The 22366-nt window shown below is 39.5% G+C and overlaps 1 protein-coding gene across 9 annotated transcripts in view; it reads right to left on the reverse strand.

Annotated features, from left to right (window-relative positions):
* The window catches only part of KMT2C (lysine methyltransferase 2C), a 144541-nt gene that overhangs the window by 116999 nt on the left and 5176 nt on the right, over window positions 1-22366 (reverse strand). Inside the window, exon 1 of one of the 9 annotated variants that reach the window (XM_053410552.1) lies at window positions 12517-12950. The exons of the other annotated variants lie outside the window; for them this stretch is intronic. The gene's annotated coding sequence lies outside the window, so the exon portion shown is untranslated. Of the gene's footprint in view, window positions 1-12516; window positions 12951-22366 lie in introns of those variants that run through there. 9 annotated transcript variants of the gene reach the window in all.

Raw genomic sequence — 22366 nt, forward strand, 5'->3', positions numbered from 1 at the left:
GAATCCTAGCAGAGAATGTGAGCAGAGCCCACCTGCCAAACTTAGCAGAAGTGGTATTCGTTGATCCTACCTCACTGCTCCAGTTAATAAACTGGTAGCCACATTATGCATGCTCGGAATTATTTTCCCAGTTTCTGTCTCTTTATTTCCAAAGTGATCACAGCATGTAATGATAGCTTAAGGGGACAAGGAAAGAACTGTGGTAAATAAAAAAATAAAATATTTTGTGTATAAGAGCAATCTACAAGGCTTAAATGCCACCAGTGCAGCAGACCAGAAAGCAGTATTGCATAATCTAGTTCTACAATTGCCAGGTGATAAAAAGGGGAGCTGTAAATTATCTCCTGACCTCTCACCTGGTTCCTTAGTTTGAGTAACTTGTTTAGAATAAAACCAAGCTGCTTTCCACCAGTCAATACCATTCGGTGCTTGTTTTGCCTCGAGCTCTACCAGTCTGACAGAGATCCTTCCCACTCACAATCTCCCTTTTTGGGCCACCTGTTCTAAAAGGGAGAGACTGGGGACACTGGCCAGAAGAGGGGGATGCTGATTACCCATTCATCTTCAAAAAGGAAAATCTTTGTGTACAGGCAATCCAGTCTTCATTTCCCTTCCTCCTATCATCATCAAAGATACATGGAGAAGAAGGATTAATACCTAAGGGTTGAGGTGCAGCATTGCCCATGAAGTCCAGATTTACTACAGTTAAATTGTAGTAGATATACCAAGAAGTCCTACCATGTGAGTCCCACTGAGGTGTCCTGGAGGAGGTCATGAGATCTGGAGGAGTGGGAAGAGATCAGAGGGTTGGAGCTAGGGGACCTGTGGGAGGATCCAAGTGGGATGAGGGGAGTGGAATTGCAGCCTCAAGGAACATCTGATCCTGGGGAGGGGTTCAGTGGTTTGGGGAATGGAGATCAGGATTCTGGGAAAGGGCTGAGTGGATTGTAGGAGGAACATCCCTTAGTGCCACAACAGATGATGGAGAGTGAGCTCCCTGAATACGTTTTGAGTTCAGTACACTCCAATCAGATAACAAAGACACATAAAGAAGCCCCTGGTGGGCACATGATTCTGCAAACTCAAAGCATTTACCAAATCAGGATTTTTTAAATAGTTTTTTTTTTGTAAGCAAAATATTTGACTATATTTGCCCAAATACTGACAAATCCTATTTCACATTATTGAGCAATCACAATTTTAGTCACAGACAAAATAGGCAATGGGATTCTCTCACTGGCATTATCCTAAATACACATATTGCCCTCTACGAACCTTGAAAAAAATGCCCATACATCTCCACTGGCCAAAAAGAACTAGTTCCTTTCTGTGCAGCCAGAAAACCAGTAAGATAGAGGGGTTGGGGAATGGATCAAATTATTAGAGCGGATAAACTCAACAAAATGCCCTCCATATGTTGCTAGATTTCAGTTCCCATCAGTCCTAGTAATCCAGGTAAATGGTCATGGATGGTGGATGTTGCAGTCTACAACACCTAGCATGCAGCACACTGGCTACTTCTGTCACATAATATATTCCTATTCTATCATATGCACCATCGTAACATTGGAGGTCATAAGCAACAGCATTACCATTGATACCTAGACAGTTTTAGCAGCAATTGCACATATTAGTAGCTTTTTGCACCTTACCACAACCTTCCCAACTCCCATTAGATGCACCCAGGGCCTGGAGGACACCAGGTTAGGGAAGACTATCCCAGCACAACAGTGTTCTGTCCCTAGCAAACTAAAAACTAAATAAGCATTGAAACTATAAATCATTTGTGAAAAAGTTTAAACTCTCATAAGACATTTCAAAAGAAGTTTAAAACTTTTAGATGTTTTTAGGACATTACAATAAAATGTAAGTATCTAGAACAATGAACAGGCTACAAGTAAAGGGGTCTCAAAACTTAAAATTTCCATATATTCTACTGACAACATTCTGTTTTGGTTTATGAAGTTTTAATGAAAGAACTCAGCAGACCTATTTAGAAAATTCTAAAATTACCAGTACTGTATACTTCTGTTTCTTGTACACTAGGTTTTAAAAATTAGACAATATAAATCTAACTTCTCAGAAAAACTACTGCTCACAGGCAATTCACACAGCCCCAACTTATTTTTATTGTGTTCATCTATGTGAATTAGAGCTTGAAAAAGGTTGAGTGAGAAGTATTCACTATTTCATGTCTACCGATCAGGTGCAGTACAGATGGCCACAGGAAAATATCCTGCTGCTTTGACATTATTCCTTCAATGGGAAATGGAAAGGCAGATTTCTGACACAGACTAGGTTCTATATACTCACAGCCTCACAATAAAAACTTCGAGCGTGACAGGAGAAACAAAATTTAGTTGCATGAACACTTGCCATCAATAAATTACCGTATTTTTTGCACCATAACACTCACTTTTTTCCTCCTAGAAAGTAAGGGGAAATGTCTGTGCGTGTTATGGAGGAAATGCCCACGGGTGACATGCCTACGGATTTTCCTCCTCTAAAAACTACGTGCGTGTTATGGTCGGGTGCGTGTTATAGAGCGAAAAATACGGTAGGTACAAACCAATTTGTAAAATAAAAACCAGAAACAATGGTTTTATACAAATCAGCAGTTAGCACTTTTAACATTGAAAGAGTCAAAATTCAACTAACTATCTTCAGAAAAACAACACTTCTTGTTTTTTCCAAGAAAGAATTTAACCAGATAATTAACGTCTATAACTGGTACATGCTTAGTCATTGCAACATGCAGACTGTATTTTGTATGTACACTATAAAAGTTCTTTATCTTATTGAGGCACTCTCCTTACAGTATCTTAGATATTTATTTATTTAAGATATTTATTTATCTTCTAGGCATAAGGATTAAGATTTTAAGATTCTATTTTTTAAAATAATTGTTTAAGATGCCTTTTTCTATTCTTTCCCTTCAAAAAGCTAACAGAACTGTATACGTTATTAGGGCAGATAACCATGTCCTTCAAAGAGAATAGGGGAGCCACCCAGAACTACTAGAGAAATAACAGCAAATTACCTATACATTTTCCTTGCCAGATTAGGAGTCAAGCCACTATGATATTTTAAGCCTGCAGATCAAAGCATTCATAATGGTTGCACCAAACTGTATATAGCTGAAGTTTCATGCCATGCCTACCATAAATGCATGGAGATAGCAGGCTGACATGTTAGAATATTGCTACAAATAATTAATGTGTTTTATGCACAGTAGATTGATTTAAATAAAAAATTCCACTTTTAAATTCCTGTATTTCCTCAACTTGCATTCATGTTAAACTGGTTGCATCACTGCAACATGAACGGGGGGGGGGCGTTTTGAGAGAAACACCTTACTCATTTTTGACTGCCTGAATATTCAGATCAACACCACTCCAGACTAGGGCACAGAGTGCCGTCATTCATAAAGCTTCTGTTTCCCTTCCAAGGATGCCTAGGAACAGGATCTGTACTAGGAGGTTGGGCCAGATAGACAGAATGGATATTCTGCTAGTGCCTGATGCCCAGCAGTCTCCCAAACTAAACTGACAAAGAAAGTCTTTTGTATAGTGTGATGTTGGAAAACCCAAAAACATTTGATATGAGGAGTTATCAACTTCCATGACTGGAAGAACTCCAGACTTCACAGCCACCATAACAACCATGTGGCTGTCTCAGCACATCTCTACCCTGATGTACAAAGTGTGGCATGCCCTCAATACCTTTTCCCCCTCAGCTACACAACTGTTCAGTAGGCGATAGAGTGATAATCCCTGCACTGTCATGGACGGAACACTTCCCAGTAAGGTTTGGATTGGCAGCAACACTTCCCCCATTAAGATGATTTGCCCATGGAGACTGATAAATTCCTAAATGCTCTGTGAAGATTTTCCAGATGATCAAACCTTGGTCAGTGTGGATCAGCAACATGAAAAGGGCCATAGACATGTTCATTTCTAAATCCATCAGAGTAAGCTACAGATGCCCTGTTGTTTACAGGAATGCTCTGAGGGCTAGGTGGTGCAAATCTTATACTGAACACAACAAAACACAAGTGAGTGCACATATTGCATCTAATATGTGGTGGTAGTGATGACAAAGTAAATACAAAGTAAATATAAGGTAAAGGACACCTGGATGGTTACGTCCAGTCAAAGGCAAATACAGTGGTACCTCGGGTTAAGTACTTAATTCGTTCCAGAGGTCCGTACTTAACCTAAAACTGCTCTTAACCTGAAGCACCACTTTAGTGAATGGGGCCTCCTGCTGCCACTCTGCCGCCGGAGCACGATTTCTGTTCTCATCCTGAAGCAAAATTCTTAACCCAAGGTAATATTTCTGGGTTAGCGGAGTCTGTAACCTGAAGCGTATGTAACCCGAGGTACCACTGTATGAGGTGCAGTGCTCATATCATTTTTCAGGCCGAGGAAGCCTCCGTTTGTCCACAGACAGCTTTCCGAGTCATGTGGGCAGCATGACTAAACTGCTTCTGGCATAACAGGACACTGTGATGAGTGCCAGAGTGCATGGAAATGCCATTTACCTTCCCACCACAGCAGTACCTATTTATTTACTTGCACTGGTGTACTTTCGAACTGCTAGGCTGACAGAAGTTGGGACAAAGCAACAGGAGCTCACTCCATCACGCGGATTCAAATCTCCAACCTTCAGATCGTCAAACCCAAAGAGGCTCAGTGGTTTAGACCACAGCACCACCCGCGTCCCTGATGACACAGTAGGCTAACCTCTCTGTCATCGTTGCATTTCAAGTAACTATCCAATATAGTCTTGAGCCTTTGGAATCCTGGTGTGACTCATTTGTAATTGTGTTGTTTAAAAAGCTTAAGTCCAGGTTTTAGTTGTCCCCCTCCTATGGTTCTCTCCCCCTACCACACACTGAAAAGGAGCCATTAACTCAGAAAGTCTTTAATAAAATGCCATTATTCAGTTTTAGGACACTGTAAGTGTAGATTATAATTTTTAATGGGAAGTGTTACATTCACGATAAATTCACTCTCTTTGTAAATCAAGCTTTTTTTAAAAAAAGAAACCTTTGCCGCAACAGTATTTTTAAAATTAAATTTTGAATTTTAATGCCCATTTTTTAGTCACTGTCAATTCCAAATGGAATATTATGCTGCTAAAAGCAGGGAATGTCATTATATCATTTAGATCCATAAGTGTCATTCATATTTAAACAATTTCATGAAGAATGTTAATTTCAAACAGCCACAGAAAATTATTTGGTGTCACTCCTAACAGAACAATTTCAAAACAAGAAAGTACTGTAAACTAACACGAAGGTGTTTCTGCAGTATGCAGATGTGAATAGAAAAGAATGGCACAATTTGATACGAGACAAAGCAGCTGGTGGGCAAGAGCATATGCTAATCATGTTGGCCAGAATGTTTCATGTTCTTATGCTATACATCTGTCCCACCCACCTGCTGCACTTTTCCTCAAAACTACAAGTTATTTGGGACAAAGACTGTGTTTATGCTGTGCGTTTATACAAAATAATGCAGCAGTATGCTGTATATAATTTGGGACTCTCAAAACCTCAAAACTATGATTGCTAATCTCAAAACATGGCTACCTTGGAAACTCTCCCTTGCTATCTTTACCCAATAACAGATCTCACTGGAAAGGCTAGGTAGGCCTTTTGATCATTCTTTTAAAGTGCCTCAAACAACTATGTGTTGTACATAAAATAAATATAAAACATAGCTCTCCTCTCAGGATTACAATCTAAAAGATTGGTCATATGAGGAAAGGGAGGAGGAAGGAACAATGTAAAGGAAGGAGATTAATTCAACATACAACTTTTTATCATATTTATAATGGTTGTTTTTATGCAGGGTTCTCAGGAACAGAAAAAATTCCTTGCACTGAAATAGGTACTTCTTTCACTTTAGTTTATATGCAATGTATTTTTTAAAAAACTTTTTCTTTTAATGAATCAGAAGACGCATTAACAGAACTTATCCCCAGGTTAACGTTTATAGGACTGCAGCCTTAACAATTCATTCATAATCATAGAGCAAAGAAAGGCTGATCCATAGAAGGCCGTACTTCTCAACAAAATTTAATTGCTTTTAACAAAAAGTTAAATTTGTTCTACAGATCTAGCTAAACCAATGAGAGCCAGAACCCTCCTATTTGGTAAGTGCCATTTGTTATGGTTTAGTTGAAACTAGAGAAAAGAACTTTTCCCAGCTGTCAGTTCATATATCTGCTCAGATGGACAATACTTCACCAAACAAGAGGAGATCCGAGTCCTTGAAACAGTTCTATTCAGAATAGACCCACTGGAATTAATGGGCATTATTAACTTAAGGCTGTTGGTTTTTATAAGTCTACTCCAAGTAGGACTTAGTGAGATACAACCCATGGGAAGCTGTCTTATACCAAGTCAGACCTCTGGTCCATCTAGCTCAATACTAATTACTCTGAAACTTCTCCACAGTTTCAGGCAGAAGTCTTTCCCAGCCTTTTTTAGATCCCACTAGGTAGATGGAACCTGGGACTTTCTGCCTGCAAAGCATGTGCACTACTGCTCAGATATGGCCCTTCCCCAACATAATACCCTAATATGCAGGATCTTTGAATACGTGCAAATTTAAAAGGTGATGGATCATATATAATTGTTACAAGAGTGTGGGCCCAAACTTATATACAGATGAGGAATATGAAAGTATCCAATGGTGCAAACAATTCCCTCAAGGTAAGATACTAACTGTACCAAAGAAGAGTCTTTATTTTATTTACTGGTTGTTACAGAATTTCATACTGTATCTTAAATAATGAGAAAATATCTAGAATTTCCCAGAAAGAACAGGGAGTGCAAGGCAATTTAAGATATACCCTGGCCTGTCCTCTATTAAACTGTGTGAGTGCTAGATCTAGCTCTTCCTTTCATTTCTCCTGTATTGAAACATAATGTTGTTGTTGTTGTTGTTTAGTCATTTAGTCGTGTCCGACTCTTCGTGAACCCATGGACCAGAGCACGCCAGGCACTCCTGTCTCCCACTGCCTCCCGCAGTTTGGGCCAAAGAAACATAATGTAGGCTCCAGCATATTTCAGTTTTGTTTCTGTTGTAAACAGCATCACTAATGTCAGACTGACTTTACTGTTCAGGTTGCAAATGTATTCCAGATAGCCTTCATCTTCACAAGTGAACTACATACTACAGGAGTAGTAAAAGCTAGCATGACTAGACTGAAAAACACTAAAGATTCAAGTCTATAGTCCCCTGCAGAAAAGTCAGTCAGCATTCAGGTGTCTTACATTGTTGACAATATGGAATCACCCCTTTTGCCCTTAGTATACCAGTTGGTGTCATGGGAAACAGATGCACTTGATCATTAAAATACTGTAAGATGTAAATGTTCCACTTTAAACAATTCTTCTTTCAGAATGACTGAAATAATTAATTTAACATACTGTTATTCCTTTCAAGTTAGAAAAGAAGCTGTTCCCTAGAGATAATATCTTATTTCTCATACCATACAAGGCACCATGATAGTGACAGTACATAACGTCTCATCCAGTGCTTAATGATTCCCCTCCCCCATGACACTCCAATCATGTTTTTAGATTTCTTGGAGTTATTTACATTGTAAAAAAATCTTACAATATAAAAGCTAATTTATGTATCCAATATACAGTAAATACCGAAATAATGCCACTGCATACAATAAAGTGAGTCATTAGTGACTTTAAATTTTTTTTGGTAAAGTACAGCTAATATTTCATGTTTCGGAATAGAATTGCACTGATAAGGCTCATACATTTAAATATGCACATCTCCTCACAGTGTTTTAAAAACATGACAACACTTGTCTATATCAATTCTTTGCTTGCACTTCTTCAGGTGTCACTTTTTACATGACAGAAAAGATACCCACCTACACCCAACCCCCCACAAACTTATTATGGTTTAGAGACTATATAACCCTCAGAATTCCTACGCATGAATGCAGGGCTTCTTGGGTATGAACTTTTTTTAAAAAAACTTCCATAGTCAATAATGAAACGTGACCACACAGATAATTAATTGAATGGCAGCTACTTTGTTTCCCTGCACTCCATCACAAGTGGTATGGCTGGTGGTCTCTTTTGCCTCACAATTAAGTTACAACACACCTGAAATTTTCAACCTTACTAGTAGGATCTTATATAAAACATTACCAAGGTTTTTGTTTTTTTTGTTATTTCTCCTATCCTCTTCTTAAAGTTCATATTGGAGTAAGACAATCTTCTCTATTTCCCAACTGTCTAACTGTCAGATATAGTCATCTACCTTTCTCAGGCTGTCTCAGATGTAGTTTGATACATGGGCACCACTGGTAAGGTAAGGCAGAACAAAGTGTTCATTCCCTTAATATTATTCTTAGTGCCCCAAGTCTCCAAGGCTAGGCTGCTCTCAAAGAACATTACAGTGAATGGCTTATGAAACAATCCAAGAGGACTACTTCCCCCCACCTCATTGTATCCACAAGGCCCAGACCTCCATGTGCTGCTAGAATGTCCCCTGTCATCTTTCTTTTTACTGCTTATTCCACCCTGCCCTCCTCTGCTGCCACTGAAAATTGGAGGGGGGAAAGCAGAGTGCCACCCTTGAGAAATAGAGGTGGAGAACCAGTAGGTTCTAAGTTGCTCTGCAGACTTGCAAAGGAACTGTGGCCATTCACTTACCAGTTGGCTGCAAGAGCCAGTTTTTAAAAGCCTTAGTCCACTCCATGCTTGGCAACAGCTCTCAGATTGATTGCCCTCCGCCACTAAAGCATTTTGTTCAATGCATACTTTATACAGCTGTGGAAGTGCACACAGAACAGCAGATCCAGCTGGTGGTAGAATGGGAATCCTCAAACAGAAAAATCCTATCGCTACCTCCTCCTGAGGCTTTGGCTCTTGGGGCAGTCAGGCAGTGCCTCTTCCCTACTGCATATATTGGAACTGGAAAAGACTCAGAAGAAATAGGACAGGTCGGGGGACTTCTGGATCAACGTCCTCTGAGACTCATTGCAAAGAGGGACTACAACAGAGTTACACTTTATGAGGGCTAAATGCACTCCCCAACCCCACATGTGGTGCAAACCCTTTTTCCACAGAGAAAGAGAGATCTCTTTACTCACACCTCCACAACTGTGGTGCCACAATCCTGATACCAAGGAGAAATGGGCTTTCAGCCCAGTCTTCAGCCTGGAAAACTCTGCAGCCTGCCCAGCCCTTTGGATGCAAGTCTTTCCATTCCCTTCCCACTTCCTTGTTTGATGCCTCAACAATCAACTGTAAACCTGCACCCATCTCCAGTTAAGTTCACATTAAAAAGGCCTTGTCTGCTGTGCTGTATACAGCCTGCTACAAATGCATTTCTTTCTTTATTTTAGAAAACTGTTTGTCTGTTTGTTATGCATTTGGAAAGTTCTTAAGATATTGTAAGCAAATTTTGCATGGTGGTTCCTGATATCAAAGAAGAGGCTTTAGACTATATTTGGATACAACTGGACATGATGTTGAATCAAAAGGGCGAGTTGAACCTTTCAAGACTGCACTTTTTTTTGTTTTAGAAATCCCAAGCAATGCCAAGTATGAGGCTGCAGATAAGCTACATTATGAACAGTCACTTAGATCTTTGGAGAAATTTTACTTGTGGTACCATATCCTATGGAATATCACTGGATAGTTTCACTGCAATACAAAATATGCCCTTCTGCTTGCCATATGTAAAGCACCATCTATTTACATCAGGCATCTTGTGAAGATACATATTTTTGCCCTGGCTTTCCCTGATCCATAAGGTCAGAACCTGCTACCTCTAAATTCCTGTTTATCTGTCTATCTATCTATTACTGTTGCATTGTTTTTGTGCCATTTGCCTGATCCAGCAAGGCTCGTCATATGATCTTATTAACACACATGTGTGCAGAACCAATCAGAGGGGGGCCAGGGGGACCATTTGGCCTGAGGCCTCGAGCTCAAAGGGGACCTCAAATTTAGACACTTGTCGATGTTTTAGTATTGTATAAATTTTGTGACTTGTTTTCACGTACAGTGGACTAAAATGTGACACACACTTTCAGCTTGAAATGGCTAGGAAAGTGTTTGTTAGATAAGTTTCAAAATTCAAATTACGTCTCAGTCTACTTTTCATGCCTTGTTTTGGTTTTGGGTGCTGCATCTTTCATTTCATTATGGCTAGCGGCCTCAAAAGTGGAAATGGCTGGAAGTAGCCCTGAAAGGCTCGCCTGTGGGTGGGTGATGCTTACAACCTGAATATGGAATTCCTCAGAGTAAGAAGACAAATCATACTTCTAACCAGTGCTTTTTTCTGGGGGGGATGCAGGGGTACGCATACCCCTTAACATTTTGTGAATCTAAGTTTGGCCTCATTGAGGGGTAGTATTTCAATGAGTAGGAAAATGAGAGTACCCATAAACATTTTTTAAGAAAAAAAGCACTGCTTCTAACAGAACAAAAAATTGACAAGGGAAAGGAAAAGAGAGAGCAGAAATACCACTTCAAGCTCATTTGTTTTAGAGATGGCTAGCTTTCACAATCACAGGATATCTTACAGCACAATCCAAGCCATATCTACTCAAAAGCAAGTGCCATTGAACTAAACAGAAGCATTACCAACTTACCAGGAAGTAAGCCTCATTGAGCACAGTGGGACTTACTTCCAAATAAATACAAATAGAACAGTGCTGGTAAAGAGTCTGATTAGAAACATTACTCATTGGGGGAGGGCAGGGAAAAGAATGAAATATATTCTATATAACGTACTTTACTTTTAAATACATTGTTGCTTATGCAAAATGTGGTGAACAACAAGAATAACTATGCCTGTTTCCAGGTTGAACTGACAAAAAATGTAAATAAAAATGATCAGACTAGTGTAATATAAAACGCCAAAGAAACAAAACAAGAAGAAACTACTCATAAACTACATTTTTCATTATTCTAGGATTTGAGATTACATTGTCCAGATGCAGAATCGAAAAGGTTGGTCAGCACTACAATTTGAAGTGATGAAACTAGCACATGTAAGAATAGTAGGTTTAAAACAAAAAAGTAATTTGAAGCTAAGTATTATTCATATGTATAAAAAAACCCCAGTATAGTAAAGAGTCCCTGATCTGTGATACATCAGCACAAGTAGTGTCTGAGGCAGCTGTATTCAAGGGGTATGGAGCAACTGCTTTCATAACATTAAGAAACTGTTGTATAGTGCTCTTTAAAGAGACATTAATGAATGGCTTAGCATGAATGCAGCTGCATTGCACTGCTGACAGAACAGTATCTTGTCCTTACCCTGTATTTGTCTTGAAAGTATCACAGCTAAAAATATTTTCAACTACAAGGCATTGTACTACAAGGATTCTCCTATTGTGCATGAAAATAGTACCAGTAGTGCTTGTATACTCTCAGTATACTATTAGGATAGCTATAGTTAGGATTTTTATTTAGGCATAATTTTTTTTCCAATAGAACTTTTCATACAATTGTATGGTAGTGGCAATAGCTTTATAAAACCAAGACAGACCTACCTGCCTCATTCTATTTTCAAGCGGGCACAAGTCTAATAATGTGTATAAAGTGCTGATATTTTGAAGTATAATGCAATTCTGCTATGTTAAAAATTCAGAAATCAAATAAAATTAAACACTCCAATTTTATGATAGGATAGGTGACTGATGTGTCATAATGTATATCTAGCACTCGATACTTTTAAAAAACTTTATAGATATTCAGAGATACTAAGGAATTAACCCTATAAGCCTTATATGTAGAGAACTCCTTATACTGTGTATCAAGTTCACTGAAACAAACTAGTTACATAACCTATTCTTTCACTTATGACCTATTTCTTGTAGAAAACCAATCATAATTTGAAAATGTTTGGATACTATGTTTAATTTACAATGTTCCAGAAAACACTCTTTAAAGATATTTCATTAGAGGCAGGAATTGTTATATTAAACATTCTATTGAAGTTTTGTATTTACATTGATTCCTTAAATTATTTGCAAAAATAAAGAGATTCTCTAGTGACTTTATTAAACCTATAAATCATATTCTCTAGTATATCCTATTCAAGCAAAGAAAAATGCATTCAAGTAGAGACAAAAGTCACATATGTCATTTGAAATAAGTATATTTCTGATATCTGAACAAATGCATTTTAGCTATAAATTAGTTGCTACGCCAGAGCTGGATTTTTCACTTGATTGCAGAGTGTTGTGCTTGTTATTATGAATATTCAACACACATGGATATAAACGTTTTCCTGACAAGCAAAGATAACAAACTGTTACGAAATATCTCAAGTGTCAACTTAAGCCATTCGGATAACTTTCCTGCACGGTGCCTCGATTACTACTATCCATCGTTATTGCAACCCACCATCCATCTTCACAGAACTGTAAAATAGCCTGTCTGCCATATATAGCTCCGGGGCTCCTGTCATATTTTGCCCTTTAATACAAAGAAGTTGACGGCAGGGTACTTACCACCGTTCAATTTTTTCTGCACAACGTCATCCACAACCGCGTAACCTTTCACAAAACCCGTAGGAAGGATGAAGGAGCAGGCATCGGTGCCCCAAGCCGATTACCCGAAGGAAGAAGTTATTTACATGTTAGAATCCAAGCCCAGCGTCGCGTGGAGAGAGACAAATTGTTCAGCACTCCCTTAGATCAGCCATATTACTCTCCCAAATCAAACAACACTTCACTTCCCAAGCTGCTTCCCTAGCAGCCTCGGCGAAGACAACTGGCAGGCGCTCCCCCGGGCGAGTCCTGCCCTCACCCCCACCGCGGGCACTGCTCACAAATGTTATTTCCGAGCCCCCCAAAACGCCGCGGAACTTCACCCCTTAAGGAGTCCCCCATCCAACACTAGAGCCGCCGGAGGAAGAGGAGGAGGAGGAGAAGGAGAAGGGGAGGGGAGGAATGAAGAAGAAGAAGAAAAAGCAGGGCTGGAGAAAGTAGATCCGACTATTCCGAGCGCCGCAAATGTGCGGACTGGATTTCTCCCACCAAGGATCCGGAACGGCGAGCCCCGGCCACACTCGCTAGGAAAGCAGCCTCTGACTTAACTCTTTCCTGACCAGCTAACAATGTACTGTGTTTGACAAACTGATATTGACTCAAGCACAATAAGCCTCACTCTCCAATAAGCTCTCTGCCGGCACAGAAATGTTGGGCAAAATCAAGGTGAGGGTTTCATGGTCTGACGGAACTCACGTTCATATTTGAGTTAAGAGCTGCATGTCTAAAAGCCTGTGGATAGTCTCAAAGCAGGGAGGAAACCTGTCATCTCAGGCCGTTAGGGGCTTCAGTCTGCCTGCCGTGAATAGTTCCATAAGCAGGGAAAGAGAGGCCTTGTTTAAACTTGCTAAAGAACTTAGTTTCTCCACCTCTAATGTATGTGTGTACGATTTTAAACTAGTTTTCATTCAACTTACTCTCAACACACTGGTACCATTTCCTTCTCTGTCCCCTTTCCAGTCCCTCAACTAGCTTCTGCCAAAAATACAGTTCAAGTGAACAGAAACAAAGGAAGCGTTATGTAACTTTTATTTCACTTGAGTTTTTATTCCTGAGCTTGTCCTCTAAAAATATCACAAACTCACCCAGTTATCCTTCAAAACTACGGTAAACCTATCCATCACAAGGTCTTCAACCAAGGAGGACACTGTATGTTTCAAGCAATGTTTACTTGTGCAAAATTAAATAAGCTTGATACTACTCTTTAGAAAACCTATTTTTCGGCTAAAATTCATATGGTTTTTAAAACAAGAATAGTTTTTATTTAACTTAAGCTATTTCAGACTTTCCCCAATAATGCAAAATTTTCTGTTTGGTAAAAAAGACATGGCTGCAATCTTATGCTCATCGACTTGGAACTCTTATGATTGTAATTTTAAAACTCGAAAATCTGTGGGCCTTACTTTGAAAGAAACAAATAGAATCAGAATGCACGTGTAATTGATACATCAACCTTATAAATACAGTGCAGTTTTGCTGCATCTGACACAAAGTGTATCAGATGCAACTTCAGTGCAGTCAGGGCAAGATTTACATCACGTGTCCAGTCCTGTACAATGCAACAATTTTTAATCTGGAAACAGTGGCTACTGCTTAATTAAGCAGGACCAATCCACCACCCTCCATGAGCATACCATTTTATGTTGGCTCAGAATAGTGAAATATGATGAAAATATAATAAAATCTATCGGGTTAATAGCCACTCTGCTATCAATGCTATCTATGCCACAGAATGTTTGTCAAAGATGAGAGAGGCTTGATTCTCACTAATAACAATATTACACACTGAGTATGCATAAGGGGTTAAATAAGCCTCATATAGACTAGAACACAGTCTGTTTGACTGATTTAAATTCTAGTGTTGAAACTAGCCTAGATTTGACACTTGGTGTTGTGTAAAATAGTTAGAAATATTAATTTAAAATTTTAAAGGTTAGATGAAGTTATATAACTTAATAAAGAAAACAAATACATGCTTCACTCCACATCCACCCACAACACATTGATAATGGGAAAACATTCCAACTTGTGTCATTCAGCTGAGTGTATATCCAGAAAAAGAATTCCACAAAGATAATATTTAGAGATAAATTCACATATAAAAAGGTATGAAGATCAGGAATGTTGGGATGAAGGATAAAAAAAATGCATTGTGTGTAAAAACCTAGGTCCTTGATTAACAGGACAATATTTTTTCCAAGCTCCCTCTAACATGTGTCATGATGTCATAAAATATGACATCATGGCATCCCTTAGGGAAAGAGCTTGCTGGTCAGCTGGAGTTTAAACACATATATAACTCACAACAGCTATGAGATACAGAGGCTGGGATATCTTACCCCAGAACTACAAATGTGTTGAGTATCTGTCATCTTTTCAGAAGTATTACTATGCACACTGTATGATTTTTAATGAGATACTTCATGTCAGTTGACTTTAAAAAATAAATTGTAGTTTAAAATTGCTTCTTCTATATTACAGAATATTTATACAATGAAATCTGTTATGCTACCTTTCTCATAAGGAAAAATAGCATAATAGATGTTGGGTGCGGGGCAGATTGCCCATAATTCCTGGATTTAGTAAAAGTTAAAATTAGTCAAGGTATGATTAAACTTTGCCAAACCCCCTGGATTTAGTTATGCTAATATGCCCAGTGAGCTCCACAGAGCCAGCTGGATGGGCCATTAGCAGAGAACAAAGGCCAGTGATGGCCCATCAAGGAAACCATCAGAGGGCAAGACTGCCAAGCAAGAGTGAGTGGGGGCCCTTCTGTGCAGGGTGATAGTAGCCAGAAGCAAAGGCCAGATTTAGGATTTCAGCTTTGAATGAGTAGGATGTGGGGAGGTCCCTGGCAGTGAGGAAGAGATGAGTTGGTAGATGAGCCATCTACGAACAGAACCTCCATTTTATATGGACTGAATATTATTGTATTGGCCCTCATCCATTCATGGTTCCAAGCAGTGCTTAGGGTTGAAAAGCAGCAGCTCTGGATGACATCAGCATAAAGTACACAGACATCTCATTCTAAATCTCCCATCCATCATGGTAATCCATCAGGGCAATGAAACCCATTTCCATGCCAAGATCAGGCCTGAAACTAAAATAAAATGGGCCAAGATAATCAGTTTTATCCAAGATTAAATGCACAGGGTTCACCCACTCAACTATCCTGTCAAATGAGGCGAATCTCTGCCATCAGCTGATAGTTAATAAACATTCCTTGGAGTCCAAGGATTTTAATACGGAACAGGCTCACTTTCAAGGTGGTGCAGTTTGCTCACTCTCATAAAGAAACAATTGTCATGAGCCCCACAAAGACTTCTTGGCAGAGGAGGGAAGAAGAACGTGATGTGAGTCTGGAAACCAATCCTGGAGAAGGATCCAGTGGCTTGGGGGGTACTGATCTAGTTGCTAGGGAGTGACCAAGTGGATTGTCAGGAAAAAGGCCTACCTCACCTCAGCAACAGTGGACATCCCAAGTTCGGATGGAATGGTAACTGTCCCACCTCCAGCTAGCAGAGTGATCCCTGCCATGGGTAGGCACCTTGAGTCTAGGTACAACAGTGAGCTGGCACTATCACCCTGACCTCCATCCTCAAGAATGTGACACCAGTTGTGGCAATATGAGCAGAATCAGCCTACTTGCAGGAGTGCCCACTTGCTTGCTCAGTCCCATAACTTTGGACACAACCTGCACAAATGACTGTGCCTACTCTGCACTTCAAAAGGGGAGCTCAGGGGGTGTGTCAAGCTATTCTTTTATCATGTTTTTCAGTCAATTATTATCCCCCAAAGTCGCTCATATCAATTTTAAAAAGTGAAAGTCAATTTGTAAGCATGATGGGAAGATCTAAGAAGACAAGATGGGCAAAGGAAGGGTAGTGGAAGGAAAGGGGGGATCAGTTTACAGTCGGATGATGCTATTGAGGTATAAGCGGCATTTATATCCAGTTCAGGCCAAGCAGATCTTCCCTTGCTGTTGTTCTCATGTGAACTAGTGGCTCTTTGGCCAAAGGATGGGACCAGAATGTTCTCCCTCTATGCTTCTGTGACCCCAGGGCAACTGTTTGAGCAGAGTGTTCTTTCTGACATGGGAAGGGGAGCAAGTTACCTGCAGCAGCTGCTTCTCTGGCTAATGAATGAGACATGAAGCTGTCATGAAGCTCTTATTAGGAGGCATGGGATGCAACATTCCAGTGCCCCCTGATCCTCTGGTCAGTGACAGAGACCAAAATGTGCTTCCCTTTACTATGAAAGTCCCAGGAAAACAAGCTAATAATATTCAGAAGTAACAAAATATGTTATTTCCACAATCACAACTGGAAGTTAGCCAGTTCTATAGTAACACAAAAAATAATCAATCCATCATAGCAGATACTCAGAAATATATCAACCTCCAAAGTTACAGACAAAAATAAGGAATCTGAACTAAAGGCAAACAAGTCAGAATCTATGTTAAAGATATGCCTAACCAACCTTTTTTCAGAGTACAGTGAAACACATAGATCCCTTGATCCAGCTAAAGGAAGTATGCATATAGAAGCAGGCTTCCATGTTTGTACACCTCATTGGAAAAACACCACATTCACAACCAGGTTCATGAATCCCTTCAGGCATATATAAGGTTTTATATACATACAATGGAACTTTTAATTTTCCCACCTCACAAACCAACTTTTCTCACAGCATGTGAAGATGCTTCCTAAGATGCCCAAAGTTTTAAAGGAAGCTTGTAAGGGGAGGTGGCATCTACAGTATTACCAAGTTTATGGAGTCCTTTAAATCAGGATCCAAAGCTTATGTATATTGTGTTTTGATCCCACACAATTAGGTAATGTATAATTATATTGCCTCTTCTTCCTAGATGTCTTCTAGATCCAGTCTTCTGGATTACATGTAATTAAACCTTTTAGTGGCTTCCTCATCAACCGGTGTTGCTCTCACTTTCTCTTTTCCTTATGAAAAGGCATTAACTCCACCATCAAGTTATTTATACCTGGCTTAGTGTTTTAACATCACCTAATATCTGGATTATATCTGGTCACTGCATGCTTTTTAGTGAAGAAAACACTATATTTTACTGAGAAGTCAGAATCCAAATTACACATGTTAAAAAAAAAAAAGTGGTTGGGTGGATTGCAGAAAACCAAACAAAGGACACCTATAAAAAAGTAAGAGTACACAAAGATGTACTGGAACAGTTAAAGAGGAGAAAGGGAAATTCCACTTTTATGGAGAACTTCCATTGTTCTTTCATTATTCATTTAGCATTGTATCAAAATTATATATTATATTAATATTTTACATGATTGGTTGTAGAAAGTAATACCTTAAAAGTAGCTACAATACATAAACAAGTCTAAGATTTATGACTGATTGTTTTTAAAAAATCATTGTAGCTTCAAGGAAACTGATTATTTGAATTCATTCCAATCCCATTTTAGAATGGAAATTTTGGGATGGAACAGCCTTTATTGCTCTAATGGATGGCATACATCAGAGAATGGATGGAGTAGTGCAATCCTATTAGTTTTCCTGGATTTCTCAACTGCTTTCAGTACCATCACCCACAGTAGGAGTTGGGATGGTTGGATGAATATTTATCTTCCCTTCACTTTTGACATTAGCTTTCCCCACCCCCAGTCTGTTTCCTTCTACTCTAATATCAATGTGCTGCTAGAGAACAAGGTACAGTGGTACCTTGGGTTACATACGCTTCAGGTTACATACGCTTCAGGTTACAGACTCCGCTAACCCAGAAATAGTACCTCGGGTTAAGAACTTTGCTTCAGGATGAGAACAGAAATTGTGCTCCGGCGGTGCAGCAGCAGCGGGAGGCCCCATTAGCTAAAGTGGTGCTTCAGGTTAAGAACAGACCTCCAGAATGAGTTAAGTTCTTAACCCGAGGTACCACTGTATTAAGAAAGGGGTAAAGTTTAAGGGTTGCCCTCAGACTTTATTGAACTGTAAGTAGCAGATTGAAGAGATACAAACTAAATGATTTCTAATGTAAACAACGGTCTAAAAGGTTCATAGCAAGTCAATTTGTTCCCAGATATGGAGCAAATTAATTTGTCCACCATCCCTGCAGAGGAAGCATAGCACTGCAGTGACTCCAGTTTTTCCAGGAAGGCCTGGTCTCAGAAGATGGTGCTGGGGGATTTCTGCCCCAGGGCCTTCGGTAGACAGGGTGCTACTGGGTTCCACCTTGTCCACACAGTTTAATATCTACATGAAACTGCTGGGGAAGTCATCCAGATGTTGGGGCTGCAATGTCATCAGTATGCTGATAAAATATAGCTATTTGTTTTCCACCTATAAATCCCAGGGTTGTTGTGGAATTCTTGAATTTTGGAGGCAATTTGGGGATAGATGAAGGTGAACAAGCGGAAGCATAATCCAGATATGCTATGGGTAGAGAAATCAGATGACCTCAGTAGAGGGGTACAGCAAATTTTGAATTGAGTTGCATTTCCACCAAAGGAACAGTTTTGCAGTTTGGGGGCTCTTCTGGACTCAGCACTGTCTACATAAGTAGAGAGGCTAGTGGTAGCCAGCCCTGCCTTTTGTGAAAGTAGGCTGTTAGTCTACTGTGGATCTGACTTTTATTTATTTATTTATTTACGGCTATTAGCCCATAAAATATGTACAAACATAAAAACACAGAGACATAAAAACCGATATATCCGACAACAGAAGGTGAACACCACGATGCAAGGGTGGGTCATTGAGCAGAGCCAAATGACAGCTTGGGGCCAGGAGAGCTCCAAGGGACGGATCACAGAGAAAGGAAAACTGAAGACGAAATCCGACATGCACTCTCATCATAACAGTCCGATTAGTTTTGATGTTGTTGTTGTTTTTTGGTGGTTTTTGAGTGTGAGATAACCGCATTCAGGAATCTCGCCACCTGCAGAGTTACAGAAGGATCTGTATCCTGCAAAAGCAGTGCGGCATGTGACTCAACAGGCCTGCCAACCAAGCGCAGTAAAGCAGGACCCAGGAATTTAGGTGGATCTGACTTACCTAAAGAAAGTGGGTCAATGTAGTTATGTATGTGTTTATATCTGGACTAGAATTTTTAAAAAGGTAAAGGTAAAGAACCCCTGGATGGTTAAGTCCAGTCAAAGGCAACTATGGGGTTGCAGCGCTCATCTCGCTTCAGGCCAAGGGAGCTGGCATTTGTCCACAGACAGCTTTCCAGGTCATGAATGAGTAAACTGCTTCTGGCGCAATGGAACACCGAGACAGAAAGAAGAGCACACGGAAATGCCATTTACCTCCCAGGCGCAGCGGTACCTATTTATCTACTTGCACTTGACGTGCTTTTGAACTGCTAGGTTGGCAGAAGCTGGGACATAGCAACGGGAGCTCACCCCGTCTTGCGGATTCGAACCGCTGACCTTCCGATCAGTAAGCCCAAGAGACTCAGTGGTTTAGACCACAGCACCACCGGCTCCTGGACTGGACTAGAATGCAATGTGCTCTACCACAGAGCTGCCTTAGAAAATGACCCAGCAAATTCAGCTGGTATAAAACATGGCCATTTGAGTGTTCTTTGGAGTTAGGTGATATGGCTCTATCACACCAATTCTGTGCTAGTTCTACTGGCTGCTGGTGCATTTCTGGGCCCTGTTTAAATACCTGGGCATGCTCATTAAAGCCACAAATGGTTTGAGGTCTGGTTATTTGAAGAATGTCCTGTGTTTTGAAACTGATATTGTGGGTCCTGCTTTTTGTCCTGCCTTTAGGTCAGAAAGATTAATAAGTCTTAGGGACAGAATGAAAGGCGCCCTATAAATATTTTTTAAATAATTAAAATTTTGTGCTTTGATACTGGTTTAGCTCTGATAGTGCTCCATTCAGTGTGGCCCAGGAATGGGCAACAGGAGCAATGAACTAAAGAAAAAACAAAGGTTTAAAGCCTTATTAATTTTAAAGATTTACATGCTGCCTTTCAGCCATGCTTCCTGGGTGATTTGCAAAAACAGAAAGAGCACACACAGAGAGACACAGACACACACAAACTTAAAAGTCTAGGAGAAAGGATAACATCTTCACCTCATCATCTACTAACTCCTTTAGTTTCTCCCCCTATGGATGCTGTGCTACATGGACCATATTTCTAGACTCAAGCCTTTCCTAGGCACTGAAGACATTTCTAGAGGGAGAGAGGAAATCTACACAACTATTCAACTACACGACCACTCAAGAAATGTCTTGTTATGAATCCAAGATGCAATACCTACAAAAGAACTAATGCTTAAGCACCTGACATGCTATGCCCAGTAACTCATTGTGCTGTTCACAGCTGTCTCATTGTTAGTTTTGCTACACCCATCTCATCACCATCTGCTGCCCTCATTCTAAACTTAGAAGCGTCTTTGGGTAGAATACACCTTGCCATTGTGAGATGCAGATGTTAACATAAGGGGGTTCTATCCTAGTGTAGGGTATATAAATACAAGCTGATAGACTTGTTTATGGCTTTGGGGTGAATGAGCAAGTAAAATTTTTAATGATATCAAGTTAAACTTTTAAGTAGAGGTTTGGTTTTATATATATGCCAACACTCTATATTCATAAAATAAAGTCTATGAGATTTTGCCTCTGTAAATTCAAGTGGGAGAATGCAAGCAGCATTTCAACTTATTCTAATAAAAGGGTGCATTTTCATGACTTGATATGGAAATTTCTAATTGTTATTATGTAATAGCAGAATAGTTTATCCCATCATTCTTTAATAGCAAATATTTCTACTAATCATAATAAGGGCTCATGTGTCAGAGTTTTTCTTTCAGCTGACTGGAAATTGTACTCCCATTTGGGTTAAGTTTTAGTAAGAATGGGAAATGCATAAATAATTATTAACAATCACAGCATCATTATTACTAATAATCATGTTGAGATTCTTAGGTTACATAACTAAACACACTTACTATAGAGCAAGGCCAATTGAATCACTGACATTTCTGGGCAAACATGTTTAAGATTTGCAGTTAAGAGAAAAATGCATGTTGTCCCCACCCCCGAAACAAAATTAATCCAAATGAGTATACAATTTTTGGTTTATTAAAAGAAGCTATTTAGTTATATGCCTAACTCTTGGTTGGATTGCAGCTATTAACAGTTTCTTTTGATAGGATGTCTTCTACTTATAAAGGGCAATGCCATGCCAGTTAACGGCACCACATTTCATTCACAAGGCACTTCAACTACTTCTAGACTCTCTGGATAAATTCATACAACTGTTTTCATCCTACAAGAGGTCCATTTTTACATTCACTTCACAATATGAGTAATGTGAAAAGCTATATTTGGAACAGGCCAAAAAGGTGTTGCAGATGCATTCACAACGAATATACCAGTCAACATTCAAAAAGCAGGCTTGCTGAGACCTTAGTTGCACACACATATGTTCAGCTATTACAGTACAATAATGGTTTTGTTTATATTACCACTATGACTGGCTACTCTCTATAACAGAACACACAAAGCAATCTTATTGACATGCTAGACATCTGAATTAAGCATAATCCCACTAGAAAAAGGAAAATGATACTTTATGTAGTAATCTGTTTTGAAAGGGAAATGTCCTTACAGTGAGTTTTTCCTGCACCTTCTGGAACTTGAATATGATGCAAATATGATGCAGCATTTATAGTAAGAAGATCTATCTGCCGTTACTTTTTAAGCACCAAACAACATGCTACCCTACTTAAGTATTTTAAATTTTCTTGCCTTCATGTGACCTATGACACTTTGAATTAATAATCATAATTATTGCTTATATGGGTTACTATAAAAT

Source organism: Podarcis raffonei, chromosome 12 (assembly GCF_027172205.1).
Source record: "Podarcis raffonei isolate rPodRaf1 chromosome 12, rPodRaf1.pri, whole genome shotgun sequence".
NCBI classification, from domain to species: domain Eukaryota; kingdom Metazoa; phylum Chordata; class Lepidosauria; order Squamata; family Lacertidae; genus Podarcis; species Podarcis raffonei.